The 19,108-nt window shown below is 45.0% G+C and overlaps 1 protein-coding gene across 1 annotated transcript in view; it reads left to right on the plus strand.

The window, feature by feature from the left end:
* Window positions 1-19,108, plus strand: part of SHF (Src homology 2 domain containing F) — a 338,508-nt gene that overhangs the window by 205,808 nt on the left and 113,592 nt on the right. The gene's annotated exons all lie outside the window — the stretch shown is intronic.

Genomic DNA, 19,108 nt, shown 5'->3' on the forward strand with positions numbered 1-19,108 from the left:
TTAGCATATAGAGCATAGGTCTCAAATACTTGGCCCCTGAGGCAAATTATCTGCGGCCTGTAACTAGCTGGCTGCATTTGCCATGAGGCAAGATGCTCATCTTGCCTCAGGCAGCAGCTAACCTACATCTTATGGGGCGGCAGTTTCCAGTGGGCCACTGGAACCTATTATTGCCATCCCGCCATTCAGCCTCATAGGCTTGAAGCCTATCATCGCAATCTCCTGCACCTGATCTCATTTGGCATGATGAAGTGGTCAGGAATGCCTGCATCCTATACAAGCGTTTTGTGATCAAGTCATCACATCACCTGAGACCCAGCATAGGAGTTCACAGGGATGTCATCTCTGAACCACCTGTTGCCTACATCGCAGACAGCAGCTGGTCAGGTGAGTATTTTTTTTGCCACATGTAAGTACATACATTTGTTGTTTGCAGTTTTAACACAATTGTGGCCTATAAGAGAAAACTGCTGGTGACATGGAGTCCGTGTCCTAAGAGATACTGTAGTGATATAATTATTTTAATGAGAAATTGTCTACAGGTGAAGTGGCCATTTAAAACATGGCGCAGCTTCTCAAGTAACATTGACAAAAAGTTCATAAAATTGGGTTACAGTGAGGAACAGAAGTATTTGAACACCCTGCGATTTTGCAAGTTCTCCCACTTAGAAATCATGGAGGGGTCTGAAATTCACATTATAGGTGCATTCCCACTCTGAGAGACAGAATAAAAAAATTAAAAAAAACAGGAAATCACATTGTATGGTTTTTAAAGAATTTGTCTTGCACTGCTGAACATAAATATTTGAACGCCTGAGACAATCTGTGTTAATATTTGGTACTGAAGCCTTTGTTTGCAATTACAGAGGTCAAACGTTTCCTGTAGTTCTTGACCAGGTTTGCACACACTGCAACAGGGATATTAGCCCACTCCTTCACAAAGATCTCCTCTAGATCTGTCAGGTTTCAGGGCAACACAGAGTTTCAGCTCCCTCCAAAGATGTTCTATTGGATTTAGGTCTGGAGACTGCCTAGGCCACTCCAGAACCTTGCTATGCTTCTTACGGAGCCACTCCTTGGTTATCCTGGCTGTGTGCTTCAGGTCGTTGTCATGTTGGAAGACCCAGCCACAACCCATCTTCAATGCTCTGACTGAGGGAAGGAGGTTGTTGCTCAAAATCTCACAATAAATGGCCCCATTCATCCTCTCCTAATACACTGCAGTCATCCTGTCCCCTTCACATAAAAGCACCCCCAAAGCATGATTTTACCACCCCCATGCTTCACAGTAGGGATGGTGTTCTTGGGATGCAACGCATCCTTCTTTTTCCTCTAAAGTTCTACTTTGGTCTCATCTGACCACGTGACTTTCTCCCATGCCTCCTCTGGATTATCCAGATGGTCATTGGCTAACTTCAGACGGGCCGGGAAATGTGATGACTTAAGCGTAGTGTTCTACCGACAGTGACCTTTGAAACTGATCCAAGCTCTCTTAATGTCATTGACCAGCTCCTCTCTTGTAGTTCTGGGCTGATTCCTCACCTTTCTTATCATCAGTGATACCACACGAGGTGAGATCTTGCATGGAGCCCTAGTCCAAGGGAGACTGACAGTCATCTTTAGCCTCTTCCATTTTCTAACAATTGCTTCAACAGTTGATCTATTTTCACCAAGCTGCTTGGCAATTGCCCCGTAGCCCTTTCCAGCCTTGTGGAGGTCCACAGTTTTGTCTCTGGTGTCTTTTAACAGCTCTTTGGTCTTGCCCATGGTAGTAGTTGGCGTCTGACTAACTGTGGGGTGGACAGGGGTCTTTAAAGAGCTCAGACAGGTGCTCCTAAGTTAGATTAATGAGTGGAGTAGAGGTGGACTTTTTAAAGGCACAGTAACAGGTCTTTGAGAGCCAGAATTCTTGCTGTTTCTCAGGTGTTCAAATACTTATGTTCAGCAGTGCAAGACAAATAAATTCTTTAAAAATCATACAATGTGATTTCCTTTTTTTTTTTTATATATATATATATTTTTTATTTTATTTTTTTTTATTTTATTCTGTCTCTGAGTGGGAATGCACCTACAATGTGAATTTCAGACCCCTCCATGATTTCTAAGTGGGAGAACTTGCAAAATTGTACTGTATTAAAAGGCTGAGACAACCGTATCAGGAATACATTAAATAACTTTCATTACATTTAGTTGAGTGTGCTGCTCTACTTCTCGAGCAGAATTTTCAGCATTTTTACATCTGAAAATAGTACTGTGTGATTCCTTTACTTAGGCCGTGTGGGATTTGTAATCTAACAGTTTTTAGCCTTGTGATTTTCTATTTTCAGCACTGAAGGAACAATATTTTTTTCTGGAATTATATCCATTGCTATGGATTGTTAGACAGAGGGCCTTATCTAATGAAACTGTCCATAGCAACTAATGCACTGTCCAGAGCAACTGATTCGGGACTGTTGAGCATACTTGCCAACTTTGAACATTTGCAATCTGTGTGAGTAAGTGGTCACGGCAGGTCTAGGACGCCGCCATGATTTTTTTTTTAGGCCATAGTCTTGCCACTTTTTACATACGATACCCTTTTACAGTAATCTCTACCCCCTTGACTGGCTCACTACTCTTGTTATGCCCTCTTTTGTTGTAGGTTCATCCCTTTACTTCCCTGCTGTGCTCTCTCAATTTGTGTTTAGGGGCCAGGACTGCTTCTGATGACACAAAACGCTGCACCCGATTTTGGCAGCTCTCAGGGAGGTGCTTGGAGACTTTCCCATTGGATTTGCTAACTCTTCCATGAGCTGGGGAGGTCTCCCAGGAGCCTCCTGGACCTTCTTGGAGACTTCACAGTGCGCCATTAAGGAGATTTAAGAAAAAAAAGCCAGTAGCACCTAATCAGAGCGCAGCTTTAATTTTTTTGTACTGCTCTTGAAAAATGAAAGCTGCACTGTCATTGGTTCCCATGGGACACAAAGACAGTTTTTTTTTTTTTTTAAACACTTTTCCTAAATCTACCCCATGTTTTTCTAAGTGCAGTTGGAAATAAAAGCAGAAGTTGTAATGGTTTCTAGATGAGAGACACCAAGATGGAACTTCTGGTTTTGCAGCTGCACAGCATGTAGCACTATTATGCTTAATATCTCCAAGCCTCCAGCACCATTATCTTCACTGGATAAAATTTGTTGCCGCAATATGAGAAAATTGCCTGTGTTGTGGCAAAACTGCCTTCCAGGCAATAATCTTGAATTTAGACATGCTTTTGAATGGGCTATGCTTGCATGCAATGTCATATAGGCAGTGGAATAGATGTAATTATAAAATATGTAATTGTCTACAGTGCTTTTAGTGCGCTACATTAAAGTGCTTTTATGTGAAATATTAATAAAAACAACATTGAAATGACCCGTGTACCCCGCTGCTAGCCCAGGGCAGTTCTGTATAAGTCTGTGGTCTTGGTTCAGTGAGAAAAGTTGATCTAGATGTTGGGTATTTGTAACTATGGATAGAAATATCAGGACAGTGGCAAACATAAAGACATTTTCCATGTGTATAAATATTTTATATGTTTTTAAATGTTGACTATTTTTCCCTCTATAGGAGCCAAGAAGTGCCTATGTCAGTGATACAGTTACTTATGTTAGGGTCCATTCACATGACTGTGTCCATTTTGTGGACTGCAAAACACGGACACCAGCCCTGTGCAGCCCGCATTGTGATGCGGCCCTATTAACTTCAATGAGTATGTGATCCACATGTTACTGTAAAGATAGGACATGTCCTATCTTTTGCAGTGCGGCCTCACTGATCCAGAAGCACATGGAAGGGCTGCAACATGCAGATTTTTGCACTCCGCAAAGCGGATGCAGGTGTGTGAATGGACCCTTAATATGTGAAGGCTTGTACTGCAACAATGTAACTCCCAGAGAGGCTTCACTCACTGTTCACGAAGAGCCTGTGTCACAATGTCTAAGGCCCCTTTCACACGGGCGAGAATTCCGTGCGAGTGCAATGCGTGAGGTGAACGCATTGCACCCGCACTGAATCCGGACCCATTCACTTCAATAGGGCTATGTACATGAGTGGTGATCTTTACGCATCACTGGTGCGTTGCGTGAAAATAGCAGCAAGCTCTATATTGTGCGTTTTTCACGAAACGCAGGCCCCGTAGAAGTGAATAGGGGTGAGTGAAAATCGCAAGCATCCGCAAGCAAGCTAGGAGACTATCGAGATGGGGACCCGGTCTTTATTATTTTCCCTTATAACATGGTTATAAGGGAAAATAATAGAATTCTTAATACAGAATGCTTAGTAAAATAATGATGGAGGGGTTAAAAAAAAAAAAACTATTGACTCACCTAAATCTACTTGAACGCTCAGCCTGGCATGTCTTCTTTCTTTTTTGATGAAAAGGACCTGTGGTGACGTCACTGAGCTCTTCACATGGTCCATCACCATGGTGATGGCCCATGTGATGAGTGCAGTGAAGTCATCAACGGTCCTTTAGCCAGGTCCTGAAGAAAGTAGAAAGAAGAGGAGATCCGCCAAGCGATCAAGTGGATGGGGTGAGTTAAATTTATTTATTATTTTTAACCCCTCTAACCCTATTGTACTATGCATTCTGTATTAAGAATGCTATTATTTTGCCTTATAACCATGTTATAAGGGAAAATAATAAAATCTACACAACATCGATCCCAAATCCGAACTTCTGTGAAGAAGTTCGGGTCTGGGTACCAAACATGCCGATTTTTCTCACGCACGTGCAAAACGCATTAAAACGCTTTGCACTTGCGCTGAAAAATCACAAATTTCCCACAACGCATCCGCATCTTGACTGGCCCTCACACATGACGCCTGTGTGAAAGAGGCCTAAGTGCTGTGTTCTGCACTGTCCAGCATAAGGTTGGAAATTTAGGAGACAGCTTGGGAAGATGTATGAGCCTGGACAGGAGGAGACATGACATTGGTGTGGACAGAGAGTCTGTGTCACGAGGGTGTCAAGAGCCACGTCTGACTCCGTTATACCCGGGGTCAGGAAGTCGCAGCGGTTGGCTGCGCGTTCGATGTACAAAGACAGTGCTGTTTCGTAATGGTAGCTTTCTGGGTTTGCCTTGCAATCCTTTTTGGCTCACTCAGGGATCCGTAGCTTCTCCTCCTCAGCTATTTCTTGTCCAGCAATCCCAACCTCCTTATATTCCCGTCTCCCACTCCTCTGGTTGCCAGATATAGAGCTTCCTGCCTGGACTTCTATACTGACCCACTGGAGCTGTGTAGCTGTGTTCCCTGGTTGTTGTTCCAGAACGTTACCCTCCGGATCCCTGTTGGGCCTTGGTGGTCTGCTGTTGTCGCCCACCTGGGATCATATGTTTGTCTGTATTGTCTGTCCTCTCCTTGGTGTTTTCCTCTTAGTGTCAGTGGTGCGGACTAGTGATCCCACCGCCCCGTTCACTACACAGGGCTCATCTTAGGGAAAGCCAGGGTTTAGGCACGTGATCGGCGTACGGGTGAGGAACCCGACTAGGGACGTCAGGGCAGTCAGGTGCCAGCCGCAAGGTGAGTCAGGGGTCACCACCTTTCCCTCTCCCTTGGACAGGGCCTTCCCATTTCCCTCCCTTTGCGTGACGCCGGTCATTACATTATATCTGGCCCTTATTTTGTGTAGGTAAAAAAAAACAAAAAACTTTTTCTTTCTACCTACTTAGAATCCAGTATGGATCCAATTGCTGCTTTGTCAAAGCAACTTCAAGGCCTGTCTTTGGAGGTGTCAGGATTGAAGGCGTCGGTCCTCCAGCAACAGCAGCAATTGCAACAGACCGCAAGCCCAGCGGTTGCTACAGGTAACCAGGTTGTTGCAGAACCCAAGGTTGCTCTTCCTGACAGATTTTCTGGGGGAAGGGACAAATTTGTGACGTTTCGTGAGGCCTGTAAATTATATTTTAAACGGCGCCCTTACTCCTCTGGTAATGAAGAACAGCAGGTGGGGGTTGTTATTTCCCTGCTGCAGGGGACCCGCAATCCTGGGCGTTCTCTTTACCCACTGATTCCCAGGCTCTCCGGTCAGTGGATGAATTTTTTGGGGCCTTGGGTCTCATATATGACGACCCTGACCGAGTCGCACTGGCTGAATCAAAATTACGGAGACTCCTAGAGGGAGAGCGGCCAGTAGAGGAGTATTGCGCAGAGTTCCGTAGGTGGGCTACGGAGACCCAGTGGAACGACCCGGCTCTCAGGAGTCAGTTCTGCTCTGGGTTATCCGAAAGGATTAAGGATGCGCTTGCGCTGTATGAGACTCCCTTTTCCCTTGATGCGGTTATGTCCCTTTCTATCACAATAGATAGACGTCTTAGGGACAGATTGAAAAACCCGGAGCAATTGGTAACCCCTCTCAAGCAGCAGTTAGTCTGTACGGACTTAGATGAGCCTATGCAGCTAGGAGGAACTACTCGTCAGGTCCATCCTCCTGAGGCTCGCCGTAGGTGTGGGGTTTGTTTTTTCTGTGGGGAGAGGGGTCATTTTATTAATGTCTGTCCTTCCTTCCTCAAAAACAAAATACAGTCGGAAAACTACTAACCCCAGGCTGTGTGGAGGATGTCAGCCGGGGGGTATACGTTTCCTCCATACGAACATCGCAATTTGTGTTGCCAGCGGTTGTTGTTTTTGGCGTTAAGACGGAGACCATTTCTTTTTTTCTAGACAGTGGAGCAGGGGTAAATTTGATAGATGCCCATTTTTCCCACACTATGGGTTTGTCTCTCTGTACGCTACAGAGACCTATTTCCATATTCGCTATTGATTCTGCTCCTCTGTCTCAGAGAAACCTCACTCACATTGTCCATAACTTACACCTTCGGGTAGGGGACCACCATAACGAGTTGCTTTCATGTTATGTTCTGGAGGGGCTTCCCACTCCGGTGGTGTTGGGTCTTCCCTGGTTGGTAGCGCACAATCCAGTGGTGGATTGGCAGGCCAGGGAGATATTGGAGTGGAGTGAGCAGTGCAGAGAAAATTGCTTAAATAGCAATTGCTTAGTCGCCTCCATAGCTACCCTACCCACATTTGTTTCGGACTTTGAGGACGTTTTTTCTGAAAAGGGTTGTCAGAAGTTACCACCTCACCGTCCTTATGATTGCCCGGTTAACCTGATTCCTGGTGCAAAATTACCCAAGACCAGGTTATATAATCTTTCGGGTCGAGAGAGACAAGCCATGAAAGATTATATCTCCGAGAGCTTGGCTAAGGGACACATCAGACCCTCTTCTTCACCCGTGGCTGCAGGGTTTTTCTTTGTTAAAAAGAAAGATGGGGGCCTGCGTCCTTGCCTAGATTTTCGCGAATTAAACCGGATAACCATCCTAGACCCATAACCTCTTCCTCTCATTCCTGACCTGTTTAATCAGATTGCGGGTGCTAGGTGGTTCTCCAAACTTGATCTTAGGGGGGCCTACAATCTGATTCGTATCAAGGAAGGGGATGAGTGGAAGACAGCTTTTAACACCCCTGAGGGCCATTATGAAAATCTAGTTATGCCTTTCGGTCTGACCAATGCTCCTGCTGTCTTCCAACATTTTGTTAATGACATTTTTAGTCATCTTGTCGGCAGGTTTGTGGTGATATACCTAGATGATATTTTAATTTATTCGTCGGATCTGAAAACACATGAGGTGCATGTCAGACAGGTACTGCAGGTCCTACGGACGAATAAATTATATGCTAAAATTGAAAAGTGTGTTTTCGCCGTTCAGGATATACAGTTCCTAGGGTATTTATTATCTGCTTCAGGTTTCCGTATGGTTCCTAGGAAGGTCCAGGCAATTTTAGATTGGGATCTTCCTGAGAACCTCAAAGCACTGCAACGGTTCTTGGGCTTCGCAAATTTCTATAGAAAATTCATTAAAAATTATTCGGTGATTGTAAAACCCCTTACTGACATGACTAGGAAGGGGACTGATTTTTCTAAATGGTCTGACGCCGCTAAAATTGCTTTTTCCTCTCTAAAAAAGAGGTTTACCTCGGCACCTGTACTAATCCAACCTGATGTCTCCCAGCCTTTTATTGTTGAAGTAGATGCGTCAGAGGTGGGAGTGGGGGCTGTGCTGTCTCAGGGTCTGTCTCCTGGCAAATGGCGTCCTTGTGCTTTCTTTTCTAAAAAACTATCTGCAGCAGAGAAGAACTATGATATTGGCATTAGGGAACTATTAGCTATTAAACTAGCGTTTGAAGAATGGCGTCACTTTTTAGAGGGGGCAATCCACCCCGTCACTGTGATTACGGACCACAAAAACCTTTTTTACCTCGAATCAGCTAAGCGTCTCACCCCTAGACAAGCTAGGTGGTCGCTATTTTTTGCCAGGTTTAACTTTGTTATTACCTATCGTCCTGGGGCAAAAAATACCAAGGCAGATGCATTATCGCGTTGTTTCCCTGGAGGGGGTAATGTGAGTGATCCGGTACCCATTCTACAAAGAGGAGTGGTTGTCTCTGCGGTACACTCTGTTCTGGAGGGGAAGGTGTTAGAGGCCCAGGGGGACACCCCGGTCTCTTGCCCCTCAGAGAAATTGTTTGTACCGTTGAACCTGCGTCTCGAATTATTAAAGGAACATCATAATTCGGCACTTGCTGGGCACCCGGGTAGTAAAGCAACCTTGGAGCTATTGTCTCGTCGTTTTTGGTGGCCAAGGTTGCGTCAGGATGTAATGGATTTTGTGTCTTCTTGTTCTACTTGTGCGCGCGCGAAAGTCTCTCATACACGTCCTGCAGGGTCTTTATTGCCACTTGTCATTCCCAATAGGCCATGGACACATCTGTCAATGGATTTGATCACTGACTTACCTTTGTCTGCGGGTAAAACAGTTATCTTGGTAGTAGTGGACAGGTTTAGCAAAATGGTACACTTCACATTGCGTTACCCGCACTACCTAATGCTAAGACTCTTGCTCAGGTATTCATCAGTGAAATCGTGAAGCTTCACTGGGTCCCTTCCGATGTTGTTTCGGATCGGGGAACCCAGTTTATTTCTAAATTTTGGAAAGCTTTTTGTTCCCGTTTGGGGGTACACTTGTCCTTTTCCTCAGCTTTCCATCCTCAGTCGAATGGACAGACTGAGCGTACCAACCAAAACCTGGAGACATATCTAAGATGTTTTGTGTCTGAAAACCAAGAGGTGTGGTCATCATATTTACTGTTTGCCATAAATAAGGAATCTACTGGCAAGTCACCATTTCTTGGTGCATATGGTTTTCGTCCCCAATTCTGTACTTTCAAAGAGGGGGGGTCTTCTAGGGTTCCCAAAGAGGAACGGTTTTCGTCGTCTCTTTCATCTGTATGGCAGAAAGTGCAAGCTAATTTGAAAAATATGGGAGGTAAATATAAATGCATGGCTGATTAAAAAACGGTCGCCAGGTCCGGACCTAGGAGTGAATGACTATGTGTGGTTATCTACTAGGAACATTAAATTAAAGGTTCCCTCTTGGAAACTGGGTCCTAGGTTTATTGGTCCTTACAAAATAGTAGCCATCATTAACCCCGTGGCTTTTCGCCTGGAGCTACCTCAGACTTTTAAAATTCATAACGTCTTCCATAAATCGTTACTCAAAAAGTATGTTCCACCTCTAGAACCATCACCGCTGCCACCCCTCCTGTTATTGTGGATGGTAATCTAGAGTTTCAAATATCCTAAATTGTTGATTCTCGTCGGGTCCGCCGTTCTCTTCAATATCAGGTGCATTGGAGGGGTTACGGTCCCGAGGAAAGAATGTGGGTTCCAGCATCTGAGGTAAACGCTGACAGGTTAGTTTGGGTTTTTCATGCCTCTCATCCTGAGAGACCTAGTCCTGAGTGTCCGGAGGCCCCTCGTGGAAGGGGGGGGGTACTGTCACGAGGGTGTCAAGAGCCACGTCTGACTCCGTTATACCCGGGGTCAGGAAGTCGCAGCGGGTGGCTGCGTGTTCGATGTACAAAGACAGTGCTGTTTCGTAATGGTCGCTTTCTGGGTTTGCCTTGCAATCCTTTTTGGCTCAATTCAGGGATCCGTAGCTTCTCCTCCTCAGCTGTTTCTTGTCCAGCAATCCCAACCTCCTTATATTCCCATCTCCCACTTCTCTGGTTGCCAGATATAGAGCTTCCTGCCTGGACTTCTATACTGACCCACTGGCGCTGTGTTCCCTGGTTGTTGTTCCAGAACGTTACCCTCCGGATCCCTGTTGGGCCTTGGTGGTCTGCTGTTGTTGCCCACCTGGGATTATATGTTTGTCTGTATTGTCTGTCCTCTCCTTGGTGTTTTCCTCTTAGTGTCAGTGGTGCGGACTAGTGATCCCACCGCCCCGTTCACTAAACAGGGCTCATCTTAGGGAAAGCCAGGGTTTAGGCACGTGATCGGCGTACGGGTGAGGAATCCGTCTAGGGACGTCAGGGCAGTCAGGTGCCAGCCGCAAGGTGAGTCAGGGGTCACCACCTTTCCCTCTCCCTTGGACAGGGCCTTCCCATTTCCCTCCCTTTGCGTGACGCCGGTCATTACAGTCTGATGTGAATCCTGAACAGACCAGCAACAGGAGTGTCTATAAAGCTTGGTGGTGAAAAACAGCCAATAAGTGTATCCTGAGTGTAGTTGGCTCCTATGTACAACGTGTAGGGGGCTGGAATACACCAAGGCCTCATGCACACGGCCGTGCAAACCGCGGATTCGCAAAAAACGGAAACAGCTCGTGTTGCCTTCCGCAATTTGCGGAACGGGCAGCTGCAATATAAATGCCTATTCTTGTCCGCAAAGCGCGGACAAGAATAGGACATGTTATTTTTTTTTTGCGGGGCCGCGGAACGGAGCCACGGATGCGGACAGCACACTGCGTGCTGTCCGCATCTTTTGCGGCCCCATTGAAGTGAATAGGTCCGCATTTAAGCTGCAAAAATGGCGGCTCGGATGCGGACCCAAACAACGGCCGTGTGCATGAGGCCTAAGTGTGATAAAAGAGGGTTAAATATCACTGAAACCATTCTGAAGCGTACGCCTGGGTTTTGTGTGTCTTCCTGTCATAAAAAAAGAATCTGAACTCCAGAGTAAGGCCTCATGCACACGACCGTTGTGTGCATCCGTGTCCGTTGTTCCGTTTTCCGTGACTTTCTGCGGACCCATTGACTTTCAATGGGTCCGTTGAAAACTCGGAAAATGCACCGTTGTTCATCTGCGTCCGTGATCCGTGTTTCCTGCCCGTCAAAAAAATATGACCTGTCCTATTTTTTTGACGGACAACGGTTCACGGACCCATTCAAGTCAATGGGTCCGTGAAAAAACACGGATGCACACAAGATTGTCATCTGCGTCCGTAGGCTACTTTCACACAGACGGATCCGCAGATCCGTCTGCATAAAAGCTTTTTCAGATCTGAGTTTTCACTTTGTGAAAACTCAGATCCGACAGTATATTCTAACACAGAGGCATTCCCATAGTGATGGGGACGCTTCAAGTTAGAATATACTACGAACTGTGTACATGACTGCCCCCTGCTGCCCGGCAGCACCCGATCTTTTACAGGGGGCTGTGATCCGCACAATTAACCCCCATTCATTAGTGGCCAGTGCGGCCCCCCCTCCCTCCCCTGTATTACATTCATTGGTGGCCAGTGCGGCCCCACTCCCTCCCTCCCCTGTATTACATTCATTGGTGGCCAGTGCGGCCTCCCCTCTCCCCCCCTCCTAATTAAAATCCCCCCCCCCCATCATTGGTGGCAGCGGAGAGTTCCGATCGGAGTCCCAGTTTAATCGTTGGGACTCCGATCGGTAACCATGGCAACCAGGACGCTACTGCAGTCCTGGCTGCCATGGTTACTTAGCAATTTTAGAAGCATTATACTTACCTTCGCTGTCTGTGGCCGGCCGGGCGCTCCTCCTACTGGTAAGTGAAAGGTCTGTGCGGCGGAATTGCTTATAGCACAGACCTGTCACTTACCAGTAGGAGGAGCGCCCGGCCGGTGACACAGACAGCGCAGGTAAGTATAATGCTTATAAAATTGCTAAGTAACCATGGCAGCCAGGACTGCAGTAGCGTCCTGTTTGCCATGGTTACCGATCGTTGCCCCAGTGATTAAACTGGGACTCCGATCGGAACTCTCCGCTGCCACCAATGATGGGGGGGAGATTTTAATTAGATGGGGGGAGAGGGGAGGCCGCACTGGCCACCAATGAATGTAATACAGGGGAGGAAGGGGGGGCCGCACTGGCCACCAATGAATGTAATACAGGGGAGGGAGGGAGGGGGGACCGCACTGACCACCAATGAATTTAAAACTGGGGAGGGAGGGGGGTCTGCCCCCTGCTGCCTGGCAGCACACGATCTCTTACAGGGGGCTGTGATCCGCACAATTAACCCCTCAGGTGCGGCACCTAAGGGTTTAATAGTGCGGATCACAGCCCCCTGTAAGAGATCGGGTGCTGCCAGGCAGCAGGGGGCAGTCATGTACACAGTTCTCAGTATATTCTAGCTTGAAGCGCCCCCATCACTATGGGAACACCTCTGTGTTAGAATATACTGTCGGATCTGAGTTTTTACGATATAACTCAAATCCTATGGTATATTTTAACATAGAGGCGTTCCCATGGTGATGGGAACACTTCAAGTTAAAATATACCATCGAATTGGAGAAAACTCCGATCCGATGGTATAATAGGGACTCCTGACTTTACATTGAAAGTCAATGGGGGACGGATCAGTTTGCAATTGCACCATATTGTGTCAACGTCAAACAGATCCGTCCCCATTGACTTGCATTGTAAGTCAGGATGGATCCGTTTGGCTCCGCACGGCCAGGCGGACACCAAAACGACTTTTTCCTTCATGTCCGTGGATCCTCCAAAAATCAAGGAAGACCCACGGAAGAAAAAACGGACACGGATCACGGAACCTGTTTTTGCGGACTGCAAAAAAAAACGGTCGTGTGCATGAGGCCTAATGCGGTAGTGCTGTGTATTGAAGGGTTTTAGCTGCAACTTTGGAGTGTTGTGAGTGTAACTCAAGAGCTTCCAGCAGGTGGAGAGAGGTTCTCCCTGCAAGGAACTAAGAATCCAGAACAGAATTGAGTAGGAGGCTGCATAAGTGAGTAACCGCCATTATATGGCACCATCTTGGCTCTGTTAAAACTGATGCAGTTTTATGCAACAGGCTTGGGAGGGGGGTAGTGTAGAGGACAAGAGTGCAGGTAGCAATGCAGGTAGTAGTAACTCTACAGCCTGGGAGAAGGAGACATCGGCAGGCTCCTCCCAGTTGAGCCGAAAATCTGAAGATACTGGAGCCTATACCGGGAGAACGGAGCGCGCCCAGGGATAATAGTAAGTGCAGGGAGATCCCTGGGCGCCGCTCTCCATGTCTGTATGCTTAGTTTAGATTTTTTATTGTAGTGAAAGGTCCTCTTTAAATATCCGACCATCCCGAAGGGCTGTAGCTGTAGTCAGACATCTTTAGTCCTTATTCACACATTCAGTGTTCGGACAGTGATTATTTTTCAGTGATTATGAGCCCAAACCAGGTGTGGCTGTAAACACAGAGCAGGTGCAGATCTTTCCCTTATACCTTTTCTCTGTGTAGTCTCCACTCCTGTTTTTGGCTCACAAACAGTTCTACTATCATGTATAGGCAAAGATCTATATTGTAGCAAAGGGATAAGAGCAGCCCAATATGGAGTTATGTATGTTAGGCTGGGGTTACACAGCAATTTTGGTTGTGACACCCATTGCACATTCAAAGATCACTGTGTAGCAGTGTAGTCATTGAACTGAATGTGGTCTCTACGCAACCCTAAAATCACAAAAAATGCAGCAGCGTTTTTTTTTCCTTTTGGGGAGGTTGCACCTCTGTGGTCACTGCAACTGCTAGACTGTGATTTTTGGTCATGCAACGAGTGTCTCGGGCAAGACCGAGATGAAGCCCCAGACTTGGGGTCCATTCACACGTCCGCAATTTCGTTCCGCATTTTGCGGAACGGAATTGCAGACCTATTCATTTCTATGGGGCAGCACGATGTGCTGCCCGGATCCGGAATTGCGGATCCGCACTTCCGGGTCCGCAATTCCGATCCCGAAAAAAATAGAACATGTCCTATTCTTGTACGCAATTGCGGACAAGAAAAGGCATTTTCTATGAGAATGCCGGTGATGTGCGGTCCGCAAAATACGGAACGCACATCGCTGATGTCCGTGTTTTGCGGATCCACGGATCCGTGGATCCGCAAAACACACACGGACGTGTGAATGGACCCTTATTGGGAACGTTTTCATGAAGGTAGCATAAAAAAGTTCGCTAAATTGGTTCTGATTACGCAATCGGATGCTGCTGAATGTTGTGCCTTGGATTCCAGACCCTGCTCTTCTGATTCCCCATAGAATTGTTGATAATATTCTTCTCCTTTCCATAACTAAAGGCAAACACTCACATTATAATGTGACGTCAACTGTAATTTTCCTCTTCCATCTCCTGGTGTTGAAATGCCAATTATGCATACTCTAATTAAGAAATCCCAGCTGAGTTAATCAGACTTTCTGCACCAGGATAAAACGTGATTTCCTAAAAATAAACCTGGCTGCCAATGACTTTCATAATGAACGGCCATTCCATTGTGAGACTTGACAGGGGCACAAAAAGCCTCTTGATTTTAAGGACAAATAGAATGGAGGGGGTACTGTACAGTATACGGAGAATGAATATATGCAAAATGTCAGGATGTAAATCATTGCGAAAGCAAAAATGAATTAAGACTGCTTTACGAAAAATGTCAGCGTTTGGCCTTCATCTATTGTGTATTTGAATATAAATCTAGAATCACTTTAACATTTTATTTTATTTCAAAAATAAAAATGTACTGAACCTTGATGTAGATCTTCTGTGCATGGACTTATTGTCTTCTGACCTTCATTCTTATAGCTATATTCCTATAGATGGAGGTCACATGTATAATTATTATTTTAACTTTAAAGGGGTAGGTGACTATGTTTGTAGGCTATTGGTAGGATATGCCATAAATTTCTAATAGGTGACATTACCAGGACCGGACTGGTCATAGACTCTAGGGTGCGACATTGCCTAGGGGGGCGCTTAAGCCCTCCTGACTGTTGCTGGTCGGATACATAGCGATCTGATGCTCTCAGCATTAATTAATGCTAGGTGCATCTGGTAATTATGCACCTAGCTGACGCAAGAAAGTCAACTATATTGATGTCCTCAGGATGGTAATAGAGTTGAATACTGCGGCGGGGGCATCAATATTTTGTTCTGCACTACAGTATTGCTAGCCCCACCTATTTATGTTGACCCTGCCTACTTATTCTGATTCTGACATCCGGGGTGGAGATACAGGTCCAATCCATACATGATCTGGTGTGGACTGATCATAAAAATATACTTCTTAATCAAACTTTCCCGCCTTTAAAAAAAACTCCCTATTTTCCAGTGAGAGATAATACTCTCACCCAACAAAGAAATTTGAAAATTCTTAATTTGGAGGAATTTGGCAACAGCTTTAAGGAGAATCTGAATATAGATTTATTCCGCTCCATAGAATCCACGGAAGCAAAGCTAACAGCTTTTAATGATTACATAGAGGCTACACTAAACACCTTAGCACCTATGAAACATTAACAGCAACCTCATCCCCCTAATAAAAACCCGCCTTGGTTCACTGCTGAATTAAGAGAGGATAAAAAGACTATCAGAGCCCTTGAAAGGGCCTGGAGAAAAAATCCCATAGAAGACACCAAAATTAAATACAAAATAAGTATGAGAAAGTACAGAGATAATATTAAAAATACCAAAAGAACATACTACTCAAATAAAATTGGCAATGCGGCTAACAACTCCAGAGAACTTTTCAAAGTGGCTAAAGAACTAGCCAATCCTAGATGTAAGATTGCAACAACGGAGCACTCTCAAGCACTGTGCCAGCAAATGGCCGACTACTTTGCTGAAAAAATTCAGAAACTTAGGGACAATATCTCAACGGTCCATAGGACGGACGAGACACTTTCTTCTTCATTTTCAACCTTACCCTATTCCTTCACAGAATTTCAGCCCATCTCTGCAAAGAGAACGATTGAAATCATTGGAGCTCTTAGATCCTCCTCCTCGCCTCTAGACCCATGCCCGGCGGCCGTGGTGAAGTCCGCCGCGGTTGCAATGGCACCATACATTCGAGACATTATAAATAGTTCCTTTTCCAGCGGTCAGGTGCCGGCTATTGTGAAGCAGGCAGTGGTAACACCTCTGCCTAAGAAACCGGCGCTATTTGTGACCGATCTGAGTAACCTTATACCGATTTCGGGACTGCCTTTCGTTGCAAAGATAGGCGAGAGGGAGGTTGTTGCACAACTGCAGGGATATCTGGAGGCCAATCACATTCTTGACGACTTCCAGTCGGGATTCCGACCCGGAAGGGGTACTGAGACCTCTCTCGTCAATATTCAGGATTATCTACTGATGGCATTAGACCAGAACGATTCCATGGTCCTAGTCCTTCTGGACCTATCATCCGGTTTTTACACTATTGACCATCAAGTGTTATTGAACCGGTTGAAAGTGGTATCCGGATTAGATGGAAAGACCTTGGCATGGATGGTCTCATTTCTCCAGGACAGGGTACAACAAGTGAAGCTGGGGGTATTTCACTCAACCGATCTCTCACTGTCCTGTGGAGTACCACAAGGCTCGGTACTATCCCCAGTCTTGTTCAACATCTATCTGAGACCATTGGCCGACATCATCAGGAGCCACAATCTTCAGTTTCATGTTTATGCGGATGATACACAACTGTACTTTAGGCTTGCCAAAAGAACAGTTAATCAAGTCTATCTGGCCGGATGTCTCTTGGAGATCGATCACTTGATGAGTGCCAATTATCTAAAGCTTAATGGCACCAAAACTGAATGTATTACATTCAGTGACCAGAAAATTACACCCTCAGCACCCCAATGGCCATTGTCTTTTGGACCTGTCCCTGAGACAGCCACCCAGGTCAGGGAATTGGGAGTGGTTTTGGACTCCAGATTAACCCTGGCCCCTCAGATAAATCAGGTGGTTAGTACCTGCCACTACCAGCTGAAACTTCTGGGGAGGATTTTAAAATACATCGAAGTTTGATCTTCCTATATAACACTTATCTGGTTTATATCATTTTGGGGGTTTTCTTAAATCTTAGTCTATAAATTCACGCTTGGTAATGTTCCTTTATTTTAAAGATACTTTTTCCCCACGTTTATTAAATTGTTTTCTTCACATTCTCTATATCGCGTCCAAACCCTTTAAACCTTGAGATCCCCCTACCTTCCTCCCCTTTTTCTTGACTCTCCATTTGATAAGTGCTAGGAAATTGGTCCCTGGAATAGGTGCCTTATTCTCTAGGCCTTTGTGGCCCATGGAAAAGTGTCATGCCTTCTTTTTTTCCTCCCTGTTGAATTAGTCAGCTAAGCGCATCGAGGCCCGAAGGGTAAGACTGCATGTACACAAGACTATACATCATCATCATCATCATCATATGTCTGGACTATGGGGTAGAGTGGCAAGACGAAAGCCTTTTCCTACGAAGAAAAACATCCAAGCTAGGCTACATTTTGCAAAAACACATCTGAAGTCTCACATGTGGGAAAAGGTGTCATGGTCTGATGAAACCAAGGTTGAACTTTTTGGCCATAATTCCAAAAGATTGAATTGGCGCAAAAACAACACTGTACATCACCAAAAGAACACCATACACACAGTGAAGCATGATGGTGGCAGCAGCTATTTTCTTTTCAGCTAGAACTGGGGCCTTAGTTAAGCTAAAGGGAATTATGAACAGTTCCAAATACCAGTCAATATTGACACAAACCCTTCAGGCTTCTGCTAGAAAGCTGAACATGAAGAGGAACTTCATCTTTCAGCATGACAACAACCCAAAGCATACATCCAAATCAACAAAGGAATGGCTTCACCAGAAGAAGATTAAAGTTTTGGAATGGCCCAGCCAGAGCCCAGACCTGAATCCGATTGAAAATCTGTGGGGTGATCTGAAGAGGGCTGTGCACAGGAGATGCCCTCGCAATCTGATTTTGAGTGTTTTTGCAAAGAAGAGTGGGCAAATCTTGCCAAGTCAAAATGTGCCATGCTGATAGACTCATACCCAAAAAGACTGAGTGCTGTAATAAAATCAAAAGGTGCTTCAACAAAGTATTAGTTTAAGTGTGTGCACACTTATGCAACCATGTTTTTTTATGCAACCAGATTTCAGTTTGTTTTTCAATTGAGTTGTACAGTTTCTAGGTCACATTAAAGGTGGAAAAAGTTCTGAAATGATTTATCTTTGTCTAATTTTTTTACATCACAGAAACCTGACATTTTAACAGGGATGTGTATACTTTTTATATCCACTGTAGGTCACTAGCTAAAAGAAAAGCAGATATTGTATTATGGTGCAGAATACTGTAACTCTTCAGAATAATATACATAATAATATCAATATGTTTATAGTTATTTTGAGTAATACATATGATTTTTATGTTTTATTTAACAATGGCTATTTTTCTGGCATAGAAACTAAGCTAATATATACAGTATTCATAAAACTTCAAGGAATAGTCAGTATACAGGAAGTGACATGCAATGGTATAAAAGTGTTGAAGGACGCAGCTTCCATAATTGAAAGAATACAGTGTATATAATACATTACCTATAACCCATAACAGTCCCCAACACAGACCACATGTGAAAGGTGTAAAGGGAATGTGACATTGAAAATCTTCCTGCCAGTTAAAACCAGATAGCAACACTTTTCCTGTTAACAACACCATTTAGAGAATTGCATTATGACAGCCTCATGGGCCATAGACACAATGGTCAGGAGGGGAACTCACTGACTTCTATGGGAGAGTTTTCTAGGCATGCTTTGTAAACTGTGCAGAGGTCAGGAGGGAGCAGATAAGATTTGACTATCACATGTTGTGAATGTTTGATCTGTTCGCAGTGCTGATATCTAATCCTGCCTGTAATGAGGAGAAGATAACTACAATAAAGTGATCTGTATAGAACAAGACGTGACAATTATAATTTGTCTTAAGGCTGTATTACACCAGATTATCTGACCAATTTCTGTCCAATCAGACCAATAGT

This window comes from Bufo bufo, chromosome 1 (genome assembly GCF_905171765.1).
Source record: "Bufo bufo chromosome 1, aBufBuf1.1, whole genome shotgun sequence".
In the NCBI taxonomy this organism is placed as follows: domain Eukaryota; kingdom Metazoa; phylum Chordata; class Amphibia; order Anura; family Bufonidae; genus Bufo; species Bufo bufo.